Raw genomic sequence first — 13670 nt, forward strand, 5'->3', positions numbered from 1 at the left:
CCTGATGTGTAATAAAAACACTTGGAGTCATAAAAAATCAACCCAGCCTACTTTACAGGGCCTGAGCCTTCTCTCCCTTACAGCATCTGAGCAGTAGGAGAATGGCTAATACGGGCCACTGTTCTGGTTGTTGTATTCTATTTATAAAAGCATAATACTGGCCAGTATTATAGTTGCTGTATTCTGTTATAAAACAACAACAAAACATAGAAAAATCAAAAATACAATTTAATGTTTTGAATTAATTTGGGGAAAAGAATTTACAGGACAATACAAGAATTCAAAACATTTAAAACATTCCTTTCTTTCTCTCCAGTATTTTCGTCTCTTTTGTTCCAATTTTGGGTAGCGGGAGCGAGTAGTATAAGAGCCCTACCATCAATCAAACGTTAACCCCACCCCTTGACCCCGTAAGCCCTGCACACAGGTCACTGGAAGTCCCACCTCTTGGGAGTATTACTTCCAGGGTCAAGGTGGACACATGTCCGGAAGCAAGGTGTGTCATGTGACCCCTGTAAGAACTCCTCCCACTGTCCTCTGCTGATCAGGATGGATTCTGCCCCCACAGGAATGCTTCGAGAGAAGATTTGACCAATCAGGGGGAGTTCCGGGGTTTGTGTGACCCCTCTAAGAACTCCTCCCACTGCCCTCTACCAATCAGCAGGGGTTTCAGCCGCTGGGGACCACCCCGAGAGGAGATTTGCCCAATTGGGGGGAATTCTGGGGCAGGGTGACCCGTTAGGAGGTGGCTCGTGTGACCCCTCTAAGAACTCCTCCCACCACCCTCTACCAATCGCGATGGGTTTTGGCCACAGAGGACAGCCCCAAAAGGAGATTCGACCAAAATAGGGTGGGTTCTGGGACGGGCTCAACCACCCAGAAGAGGGTCATGTGACCCCTCGAAGGACTCCTTCCAATGTCCTCTGCCAATCAGAGTGCAGAACCATCACCTCATAAGTCCCAGCGCTGGGAAGAGGAGGCCATCTCTTACCAAGAAGACATGTTTTAGAAATTGTGGAAAGGCTGAGAGGAAACGTGGACTCCTTTACCACCCCTGTGAGAACTTCAGACTTTGTTTTAGCCCCGAGGACCTTTGGAGTTGTGTGGAGAAAGCGCTACAGCAGCGACAGTTCTGAAGAGGATGAGAGAGAAGCCAAGGGGATTCCTTTGGCCCAGCCATTGATGGATATGCCAGAATCCGAACCTGAAGCCCAACTGCTCATGAAACACCCCCATGAGCATGGTGGCCTCTCGTCATCCGCCACCCTGGAGGAGGAAGGCGATCATGGCTTGGGGGAGGCACTGGCAGACAAGGTGAATGGAAAAGACATAGCTCAGGTACATGAATGATTAAGAAGCGACGGTCGATGATTGCGTGTAATGAGGTTAGGAACCAGGGGTTGTGTAAATCTAAAAACAAGGAGTGGGAACTTACGCTTGTTTCTTCTCTGAAAATCTCTCGACAGCTTGACGATGCCTTTCCAGGGGACCCGGAGGCCCTGGACGGCGTAACATCAAGCAGCGAAGGTGAACCAGGCCCGCCTTGTTTTTGCTCAACGCCGCTAGAAATTGTTGAAGATGACTCCGAGGAGGACGGCTACGAGGAGTTTAGGAGGAGGCTTGGCATGGAACTCGCTGAGCAGTGCCACATCACGAGCGTAAAAATGTTATGCGGACTATTGTCCGCGTTGCTGTTTATGCTGTTCTTCATCACTGTCTTAGGGAAAAGCTTTTTGAAAATGGTGAGGGCTGTGTCATAGATGCCCCAGCCCAATGGCACCATGACTGTGTGACTTGGACTTCAATGGATAGAAACTGCAAGCTCTGGGACCTGTGTGCTGAGCTATGTTTGGAAAGCTTATTGAACACTATTATTGCCATAGGTTATGTTATGCAACGTCTGTGCCTAACCCAAGAACATTTAGCGCAAGGGGTGACCTTGAGAAATGCTGTGCAATTCAGTGGAGACCCTGACCTTGTTTTAAAGACAATGTCCAAACTGGAAGATGCCTGCTTACAGCGTTACATTGACCGTCTGGTCCACACAAAAAGTGACAGAACCCTGCTTAAGAAACAGTCTATTTGTAAGAAATCTAAAAGGATTAATTGAGAGAAAGATGAAGGGACAAACATGCAATATAAAACTTGGCTGCTGTAGATTTTAAAAAATCGAATGAAAAGGGCTTTGTGATTATCTGTGTTTCTGTTAGAAGGTCTCTGGCCCTTAAGTGAGCTAAAAGTTTTAATGGAGCCTCTGGGTTTGTTTTCAAGAAGCTGTATGACTTTTAAATGAAAAAAAAATGGTTTTTGAGAACCTAGGTCTTGTGTCTTTGTGTAAAAGAGACCCATTTACAGCAAAAAGCTGTGAAGTGGGAGGGGAACAAATCCTAAAAATGTGTTTACAGTGTAACCCTTCTGCCCATCAGAGTTGGCCACAACAGGGGCTGGATTCAGTATCTAGGAGTTCCCTCCCAGTAACACAATGCAAAACCGGGTCAAGCCCCCCACCAGCGGGGCACTGAAGCTCCCCTATGACAAGTTGAAATCACTGAATACTGTGTTAAGTAGTAGGGGGGCCTCAGAGCTGGGGCACCGTGAACCCAAAGTGACATCAGCTCTGCAGTCTGTAACCAAACTCCTAATAGAATCAAAATTACCTCTGACATTACACAATGGAGAGAAAGTGCAATTGGTGTTTGGGGCCCTCAGAAGGGGGCTCACATCACCAGGCACAAACCTCCAAACTCTCTCAATTCACTGGGTTTTGGAATCCTTGTCCCTTGCCTAGCGAGTGCTACTTAGTTGATGGCGAGTCCCTCCGTCATAAAAGGCCAAGGACAGTTCTACTGTCCTTGATTCACATAATCAGGATAACAGCACTTTATTCTTTCTGCCCCTATAACAGAGAAACTGGGGATCCCACAGCCGCCAAAGTGACCATTTGGGCTCCTGTGGGCTCATGCTAGGTGGGGTGAGTGTCCTGTGCAAAGGAGATCAGCTCCTGAAGTCCTTTCCCACAACTCACCACCAGATGTCAGGGTAGAGCTCATCCTGCCTCTGCTTACAACAGGAAAACAAAACAGGGATGGTTCAGACATGTGTTTGAGTACAATAGAGTTGACTCATCCTGTTCACACCCCCACTGAATAGCGAAGGTAACTGTGATTACTTACCCTTGTTGCTAGAGGGATAAATGTGATGGGTGTGCACCCATAGTAAGGGAGGCGGGTGGGTGAGTTCGGATTAATATGAAATGAAATAAAACCTCAGGAATTCGCAGATGCTATTGGGCAGTTTAAATATAATCCCTGGAGTTGGTAGAGCACTATTGGACAGTGAAAATGACCCAGGAACTGGCAGAACTCTACTGGACAGTTTAAATATGACCCAGGAGTTGTTTGAATGCTATGGGTCACTCTTTCTAGCAATTCAAAGCCATTAAAAGTTTAAAATACTCTATTTACCCAAAAAACCCAAAACAACCAACCAAAAAATCCCACCACACACACACACACACACACACACACACGGGTCTAACCCAAAACTGAAATGTTTGAAGGGTTCACAAATCTTCACCATGCTTTAGAACAATCATTTGCTCGAAAGACAAATTTTTAAAAGCTGTGGGTGCTTATTATGGTTGTGATACAACCATTTTATTTCAACCCCCCACCCCAAAGTTTAAGCATGAAAGAAACATGTTTAAAAAACAAGCCCCAAAGACATTTACTGAGATCTGCAAAGGGTCCCCACTTGGAAATGGATACAGTTACATTACAGATTGGTGATTTACTGTTTAATACTGTAAGAAGGCCCTACAGAAAAATGTATTTTAACTAAAAGGAAAAAAATGTGGCCAAAAGCAGCTCGGTTGTGCAGACAGCTTAATTTGTTGGATCATACTAAAGAAGTTCTGTATTAAAATCACAAATGAGTGTGATTCCCCATAGTTTAAATTGCAGGGTATTACTAATTAAGAGGTCTCTTGGGTTTTGGTACTGTTTCTCTCCCTCTCCGTGTGAAAGTTGCAAGCTGCTAATTGTGTTAGTACATCCTAGACAGAGTCTGTTCTCAAAGCAACACTTTGTAACAACAGAAAGAGCACACAGAGACTCCCCGCCCTTTTGTTGTATTTATCTGGCTTTGTTAACAATTGTGCTTTAAAATAGAGATAGAGGATGTATGTGGATGGATGCTTGGTGTGGATAATAACTGAATGATCAGGGAGGTGCCAGCCTAAGAATCCAGTGTCTGTCGGCCAAAGAAGGCGTCAACCAGAGGACCCCCGGAGGGCAGACTGGAATCCACCCAACAGCCTCAAGGATGGGAGAACCGAAGAACAAGACGGAGCCGTCAGGAATGTGCCATCTGCTGATTGATTCAGCAACAGCATGATGAAGCAATTCCCATAGGCTGGCATAGCAATAAATTCCTATAAAAATGGACTCTAGAAATGGAAAACTTTGGGGTCTGATTCTGCAAACCAACTTCCAGGCGCGTCAGATGTGCATCTGACAAGGCCCTGCTCCCTCCTCGTGTCCAGGCCACCTGGCCAGTGGCTTGGCATGAGCAACTCTAAGGCTGGTAACTATGATAACAACCTTGCAGAACCTCTCTGTGTGTGTGTGTATGAATGAATGTGTGAGTAAATATGAAATTGAATGGAATGTTATAGCTATAACTAACTGCTTACTATGATTCTTTCTGTATGCACAATAAATGTGGCATTTTGCCTTTTCCCTTTTAATAAGATCCTGCTGGTTTTTATTTTATTGGTATAACAAATTCCCCCACCCCAGATCACAAAAGGGAATGTTAGGGAGGGGTGCCTAATGGCCTTAAGTAGCTATTATTTGAGAGTTGTAGCAATCAAATCAACCTGCTAGCTCCTATTTTGAAGTCTGTTTGAAACAAAGGCTTAGGATGGTGTAAAAACCTCATGTATTTTGGAGACTCTTTCAACAGAAACTCTCTTGAATGGCTGCTGGACTGCAAAAGGAGCCATGCTCCCTGTTTTTAACTCTGAAAATATATATTCTATTATATCACTCGTTGGCCGTGCTGTCTTAGTAAATAATGGTGCCTATGTTTCTTGCAGTGTGATCTGTTTAGCATGGAACCAATCACTTTAAACTGCATTTCATCACCGGGCCAAGGTAAAAACCAGTTTAACTGTAGTTTTGCTTAATAACTTCAGGTATTACACAGGTTGGATAGGGATTTGGGGGTAATACTAACTAACATTTTTGCTTGTTCTTTAATCCAAAGGCCCAAACACATATGGGGGTGGGGTGGGGGTGGGGGGCGTAACTTTCTGCAATTGGCTTTTAAATGCATGTGGGTTTATTGAAAAGTATTTTGTTGCAAACTGTGTTTTAAACTCTCACTCTCTCTCTCTCTCTCTGTGTAAAAAAATATAGGTGATTTTTTTTTTAAGTATATGGCTGCAAACTGATGGTAATGGTGTGTTTCAAATTAACAGGGTGCTTTTTTAATGTGCAAAATGTGTTTTAAACTGGATTTTAAAAGTTGATTTTAAAAGCAGTTTGGTTTTTATTTTGCAAACTGAGGTGCATTTAAAAAAAATGTTTGTGGGTTTGTTGTTTTTTGTTTTAAGTGGTAGAAATAAACTCAAAACTCCTGTTTGTTGTACAGCCTGAAATGGATTATTTTATTTTAAAGCTCTGACTTTTTAAATAGAAAAACACCCTAATGAATATTTTATTTTTAAGTTTACAAGACAGTTTCATGTGATTTATAATAATCATAATCATATTGTCTGCTCCACAGTACGGTCAAAACATGAGAGACCCTTAGACCAGAGGGTAAACAAGCTTAAAAGAAAAAGAAAAGAGACAGCTGAAAAGAAAAATTCACCAGATGGATGGATGAAGCCCAGTAAATATACTGTGTTTGGGAGGTTATGAGGTTTTGTATTTTAAGTAAATACATCGGTGTGGGTGAGAAAGATGGTAAAGTTAAGTTTTGTAATATGTTCCTTCCCCCCCAATCGGGAATGTGCAGTTCTCCTGACAATGCTGTAGTCAGAGCTACAGGGACACCTCCACCAGACCAGCCAAAGAACCAGAAATCTGCTTTGAGACCTTTAACAACTGAAAACAGCACAAGAGTGCAGATGAAGCATCAGGACAGTCCAAACCTCAAATACGTCAAAGCCAAGGACAAAACAAAAGACTCTGGTGAAAACCAACCACGCAAACACAACTCCAGTTCCTCAGCGGCCACCTCCACACCAAGCCCTGAGAAAACCATGAGTGAAAACGCCCACCTACGATGCTTCGTTCAGAAGACTGAGGGACGCTGTATCCTCGGGGGTTCTAAAAGAACGGCATTCTAAAAAGGTTTGGGGAAAATATGATGCTTCGTTCAGAATACCGGTGAACGGTGTATCTTCAGGGGGTCTAAAAGAAAGGAGGGCTGGAAAGCACGTCAACAAAGCAAAAGCTTTGGTGGGTGACTTTTTGAAAAATACTTCAATTTTTGGCTCTGCGCAGGCATGACTAGTCGTGGAAAGGGACCTGGGTAAAAGGGGTACCCTCAAGGATACACATCAGCTCAGGTGTAAACAAAAGGGGGGACAGCGCTTGGTGGACAAACAAATGGCTGCCAAAAAGTTCCAGGCCAGGGTCGCTGTAAAAATTTTAAAAAGGGCTAAAGAGGTAATGGGGAGGGGGGACAAAAAGAGATGCCCTCGACTGGAGACTCTCAAACTGGAATGTCTGAAAATGGGGAGGTGGAATCAGACTCTCACACAGAGTCTGGTTTAGAAAATTCCCCAGAGGGCTCTCTAGAATGATGGGTCCCCATTTCCTCCCGATGACCCTCACGGAGGCGCCTCGGAGTCTGACTCTCAAATAGCATCTGATGTGGATGGTCCCGTAGAGGAACCCCCAAGTAACCCTGAAAATGCAGAGGGGTGTATGGAGAGAGTGAGAAGTTGGCAACGTGAATTACCTAGATTTGGGGGGTTGGTGTATTGTGAGGAATTTCATTTTGTCAATCTTGAGCGAATAAATTCAGCTCAGCAGGTTGTTGAAGCCATACACAGGGGGATACAGTTAGTTCTCGATGACGTTAATGGTAGGGTAGGCCCTGATGATTATGTTCAGTTACATTTAGAGAGCCGTAATTGAACTAACCCGTTGTTTTCAGTCTGAAGAACTAGGGATGAGCTGTCTGCTGAGGATTTCTTCAATCAGACCTCAAAGCTGCCACAGAGCAATAGAGTTGCATGTCAATGGGACATTGCACCTCGTTGGGACAGTTTTAAAAAAACAGGGGTGGGGGCCGCTCGTAGAGTTTTAAATTCTATCCTCAGTAGTCAAATCATCCATAAAAAAGAGACAATGTTTAGTAGACCTGACTTACATGGCTACCAATCTGTGTTTTGCGCGTGGGCTCTTGACCATCATGTCCGACCATAAACCTACGGACGCGGAATCGTTAGCAGGGGAGAGAAAGTTGCATGAGAAACTGGGCTGGTCAGATCAAAAAAAGATTATGCTCAGTGACGTAGCAATGTCTGAACAGCATTTAGGAGTCAACACACAGGTGGTGCTGTATGTGGCGAAAAGGGCTTTTTTTAAACGGGCGGGGGGGCAGTTTACCCCAAGACCTATTTCATCCTGTTGCATGATGAGCATTACTATGGGGTTCTGGTTGTGAAAAAGTTGTTTGGAGCAAAAAAATATGGTGAGTTTTGCCCCACGGTGCACATTCACGGCCACTCTCGCAGGTACAGCTGCTGCCTCTGCTTGAGCGTAACCTGCTCAGACAGCGTGGACGTGCAGCTGAGGTGTCCTCGCTGTAGACTGTATTGTCAGTCCAGAGAGCGTTTAGACAGACACATCGACTGGGCATCGACAGAACAAGCTGAATGCCTGTCTAAAACGTTGTGCGACAAGGGTCAGTCTTACGTGGACAAGCGGCACAGACGTAAAGGGAGGCGCTGTAAGCAGGGTCAGGGTTTGATCGCTGGTGATGTAGACGGTCACCTCGGTTTTATGGACAGCCTTAGAAAGCCCGAATCCTCAGAAAAGTGTATTTGTTATGATTCCGAAATCACACAGGAGACTGGGTTGCACACTCCCAATTACATTTTTGCTATGTCCCTCAAGCCGGAAAAGTCCTGGGAATTTAAGGGTGATGAGTGTCTTTCTATGTTTGTTCAGACCTTTATTGGCAAAGAGTTCCGGGTCTACACGTTCCAGGCGCACAATTCCAAAGGTTACGATGCATACTTCATCATTAGACAGTTACTGAAGGAAAAGATGTGCCTAGAACTGATCACTCAGGGTAGTAAACTAATGTGTGTGGAAGTTAAGGCCCTGGGCATTCGTTTTATAGACTCTTTAAACTTCTTGCCCATGAAGCTTGGTTAGCTCCCGCAGGTGATGGGATTTGAAGGGTGCAAAGGGTATTTTCCACATTTTTTGAACACTTGAGAAAATCAAAATGACGTGGGGCCTATGCCCGGTGTGGAGCACTATGGTGTAGAAAGCATGATGCCCAGGGAAAAAGCAGAGTTTCTCGACTGGTAGCAGGCCCACAGGTAGGAGACGTTTGACTTGCAGAAAGAGCTCGCGTATTACTGTCAGCAGGATGTCAAAATTTTGAGACAGCTTTGTATCCTATACAGAAAAGAGATTATGAAAATGATGGAGAAGGGAGATCTAGTAGAGAGAGAACCTGGTAAATTCACTGAGATAAAACTGTGTATAGATCCATTCTGGTACATAACACTAGCATCTGCCTGCATGGCTATGTACAGGTTTATGTTTTTGGAGCCTAACACGGTAGCTCTTCTCCCTCCAGACGATGATCACAGGCAGAAAAAGATATTCGACCCCATCTATTCAGTGGCTGTTGTATACCTCTCACCAAGAAACTATACAAATAGGGCATGCTTTACAGGGTGGGGAACTACAGGTAGGCTCCAACTCTTTAGAGGGTTATGCCAGTGTTGACAGGGTACACACAGCCATAGAGTTTAATGGGTGTTCTTTTCCACGGTTGTGCCACCTGTCATTGTGAGAAAGCACAAAACCCTATGACGGGGACAACTTTTGGGTTTCCTTATTACAAGACGCAGCTCAAGACCGACTATCTGAAATAACTTGGTTTTGTAGTGAGGACTCTTTGGGAGCAAGAGTGGGAAGTGATGAAAGAAACAGACAGGGAGCTTGCAGGTATTGAAAATGAGCCCAGTTGCCCTAGCCTCTCGTGCCTAGGGATGCTCTTTTTGGGGGGAGGACAAACGCTATCTGTCTATATTACAAACTTAACTCCGCGGAAGAAATCCACTATTATGATTTTACCAGCTTCTACCCTTTTGTAAAGAAAACCAAAGAATACCCTATCGGACACCCCGATATAGTTTATGACAAATTTGGACCCCTTGCAAATTATTTTGGAATTGCAAAACTTAAAGTGTACCCCACACAAGGCTTCTTTTTCCCATTCTTACCTGTCAGAGTGGGTGGCAAGCTTATGTTCCCGCTATGCCGAACCTGTGCGGAAACCGAGCAGCGGGAGATGTGCATCCATACTGACAAGGAGAGGGCCATCCTGGGGACTTGGTGCACGGTGGAATTGAACGCGGCCATAACGAAGGGGTACGCGGTGGCAAAAATATATGAAATCTGGCTTTTTAATGAAAAATCTGATGAACTCCTTTCAGAGTACATCAAATGACACCTCCGCCAGAAACAAGAGGCTTCAGGGTATCCCAGCTGGTGCACAGATGAAGAAAAACAAAATAAGTACATGAACGATTTCTACCAGAAAGAAGGCGTGCGTTTGTGCCAACACGAGATCAGGTTTAACCCCGCTAAATGCCAAATCGCTAAACTCTTTCTAAATTCCCTCACGAGCGAGATCCCGCCAGATCAACACATCACCGAGTTTGTGTCGGCAGGCCCGAAAACATACGGGTATAAGCTGTCGGGAGGAAAGGCCTGTATGAAAGTCAAAGGTATTACCCTGAACTTGGCAAACTGTCAAAAGATCAACTTTGAGAGTTTGAAAGATCTAGTCCTGGACTATTGCACGGGCCTGCGAGAAAACACCTCAAAAAAGAGAGAGGTGCAGCAGCCCTCTATCGTAAGGAGCAAAAATCAGTGGTAAATAGAGACCAAAACCCTTAAGAAAACAAAGAAAGTCATTTACAACAAGAGGGTCCTAGGAGAAGGCTTTAAAACCCTGCCCTACGGATTTTAAAATGGATACGAGGTGGAAACACCCCTTTTCTGCAATACTCGCGGGACCTAGCAACTGTGGGAAAAGTTACTTTATAAAAAATGTGTTGGATAATGCCAAACAAAACATTGTCTGTTATGCCTGAGAATAGTGGATAACATGGCTATAAAAAGCATTGCAAGATACACATGTCTGGGCTTGTTGAAACACATTTTGAGCAAGGCTAGGTATGCCCAAGAATTTAAATGTATTTTTTAGAAAATTCATCACCATCCGGTCGTTTTGCACTAAGTCGTTAGAATACAATTTTAAAATCCTGTCAAAAGATAAACCCTTGCTCTGATGATGTAAGAAAAACACTCAGTGATAGCCGCAGGCGACAGAGCGGGGGTCTTGTAATTGTCTATTGTGAAACACAATGCCTGTGGCATTTTTGTTTAAACATTTCATAATGCTTTTAGGAAACAACATGCTCTTCGGGGGGTGCCCGTATGAGTCTAAAAACTCTCCACGGTTACGCTCCGCCAGACACAAGGCAAGCCAGTGTTCACCAGGTTGGTTGTGTGGATGTGCGATACAAACCTAGGGGTCTCTGAGACAGCGTGTCGCCAGGGAGCCAAATCACAAGGGAACACATCTAAGAAATTCTTTTTTGTGTAAGGCACCTTGATAAGACACACGAGAGCTGCGCGGTGTCCATGTTCACATATGGTCAAGCAGAACGTCTCTCCTCTGATTTCTCTCTATGATGTTGTCAAAAACCCCATGCATGATCAGATTGATGGTGATGGTTAAAGCCTTCCCAAAACGTATTTCTGCTCTCAGGTTCCCGGTTTTAATCAGGGAATAGTCATCGGTGCATTCCTGGTCGGGAGACAGGTCAAAGGCAAACAAGGTGTAACCCTGTGGAAACTCCTCACGGTCGATTAACAGAGAACGATCTGTCATGTGTTTACCAGTGTCTGTACCAGATTCATGTATTCTCTCACGCAGCATCCTGCCTCCAAGTCTGGTTGCAGAGGCTTGGTTGGTATCTGTTCACCATCCACATACAAGGCCACAAAATTAATATCATAATGTTTAAAATGAAAGGGATTTTTAGTGTAACTTCCACTCAAGGCATAAGACAAACCCTAGGACAAGCATTTTGGGTAACTGTCCCAAAAAACAGGTTCTCCTGGTTATTGACCCTGCTGCCGACGGGGATGCTAAACACTTTCATTCCCACACGGTCCACGGGATATTTAGCATTTGTGGTAAGCAGGGACTCCGCGTGCCCCAGACGAACGCTCAGGGCCACTCGTACTTTCTTCATAAAAAGCGATGCTGATACAATGCGCAATTTAAAGCCTTCGGCTGCACTGCCCATTAAACAGAAAGCATCTTATCTGTGCGTCAGTTTAAATTTTCACATCCACTCCGTTCAACAAATGAGACGTATCTGTTCTGATCTGTCTTTATTTCAATGGTAATGGTATCGATGTGGTGTTTTCTGACAGGAATGTGATGAGGTTTATCGTAGGTGATGGTGACAAACTCATTGTTCCTTCCTCAGACAGGGACACAGTGTAACAGGGGAACAGAAAAGTCCCTCACAAACTGGTGTTCTACAATATCTGTGTGCAGATACAGGGAATTAACTCCCCCTGTGATGTCTGCCCAGAAGGGGAATTTTTGGATGCTGCGCTTGGGGCCCAAACCTAGAATGTTAGCTAGCTCCCTGCTGGTAGAAAACATAAGAGTAAAATCAGCGGATTTAAGGTTAACTTTTCTACCCACAGGGTCATCGTTCATGACCACCTCAGGTGGTGGGGGATGACGAGCCACGGCATTGTTCATATGATCCAATCATTTGGGTATGGACAAGTAATAACCTCGTCGTAGGATAAAACTCTATGCCATATCTTCAAAGGTGATTTCAAAAGGGGTGTCCTCGTTGATAGCGTTCCAGCTGTGCGGGTGTTGTATTTCCACTAACCCCACCTCCCAGGCACCCGGGAGATCCAAGGGCTTAATTAGCTGTATTGTAAAGTTCGAGCTGGTGTTTTGAGGAAAAACTGCAGAGCTGGCATTGCTGGGCAAAGTCATGTAAAACCCGCTGTCGCTCATTTTTCGCTCACGTGGTCGCCTTTTCTAAAAGGGGCAACAACCGGTTTTATTTTAAAACCGTTTCTATCAACCGGTTTCCATATCTTCAGAGAATTGGAAGGGTTAACATCGGCGGGTCTGGTACGTAGAGTTCTGTAAAAGCTCTGGTTGTAACTCTTCATAAAGTCAGGTAACAGGTCAATGTGGCGAAAGGCGTTATGGGCTGTAAAATATCGCCACATCCTCCATATCTTTTTCAAGTTCTGTTAAAATCGCTCCACAACCCCTGCTTTGACTTCATTATCAGTAACAAAAAGCGTTAACACTGTGCTGTTTCAACAATCTGCTAAAAGGTTTGTTTCAAAATTCTTTCCACCGATTAGTTTGTCATTTTTGAGGCACGCGACCTTGGCTAAAAATAGCTTCCAAGGATGCTTTTTGGCCACTTGAAAAAGAAGATTGACCCCGTCAAAGCCCCCAACTTTCCTGGGGGTTTAACAGATTTTCTTTAACAGAGCCGTCTGTGGAGACATGGCTGTTCCTGGGACCGTCTTTTACGAACACAAGTATGGAGGGGGACACGTTCATTCTGGCACATTTAAATAAGTTTTATTAATCGCCTGGTTTAACACAATCTTTTACAGCCGCCTGAAACAAAGGACGCCATGATCCCTACCATGAGGGAGTCTGAGCTGGTTCATTCTTCCATTTTTGTCCTTTTCTGGATTTTCCTCTGGAGATCTGGGTCTCAGACAGGAGCAAAAACAGCTGATGCGCGATGGATTTACTCCCACAGGGCTACCGATGTGTAACTTCTCAAAGGCCTCTAGAAAGGCATCGTCGAGCTGTTGAGAGATTTTCAGACAAAAAACAGTGTAAGCACCCCACTGCCTGTTTTTACATTTATGTAATGCCAGGTCGATTCCTAACCCCATCACACCCCCATGATCGACCGTCGCTTCTTAATCATTCATTTACCTGAGCGCCGTCTTTCCCGTTCACCTTGTGACTCCCCCAAGCCACAATCGCCTTCCAACTTTAGGGCCTGGACAATGAGAGGCTGTCACACTCATCGGGGTGCCTCACAAAGGTTTGGATTTTGGGGTCGGGTTCCGACGTATCCATCAACGGTTGAGTCAAAGGGCCCTCCTCGGAACTGTCACTGCCGAAGCGCTTTCTCCACACAACTCCAAAGGTCCTCGGAGCTAAAACAAAATCTGAAGGTCTCACGGGGGTGGTAAAGGAGTCCATGTTTCCTCTCAGCCTTTCCACAATTTCTAAAACATGTCTTCTTGGTGAGAGATGGCTTCCTCTGCCCAGCGCTGGGACTTATGGGGTGATGGTGCTGCACTCTGATTGGCAGA

This window comes from Lepidochelys kempii, chromosome 20, assembly GCF_965140265.1.
Source record: "Lepidochelys kempii isolate rLepKem1 chromosome 20, rLepKem1.hap2, whole genome shotgun sequence".
Taxonomy (NCBI): Eukaryota; Metazoa; Chordata; order Testudines; family Cheloniidae; genus Lepidochelys; species Lepidochelys kempii.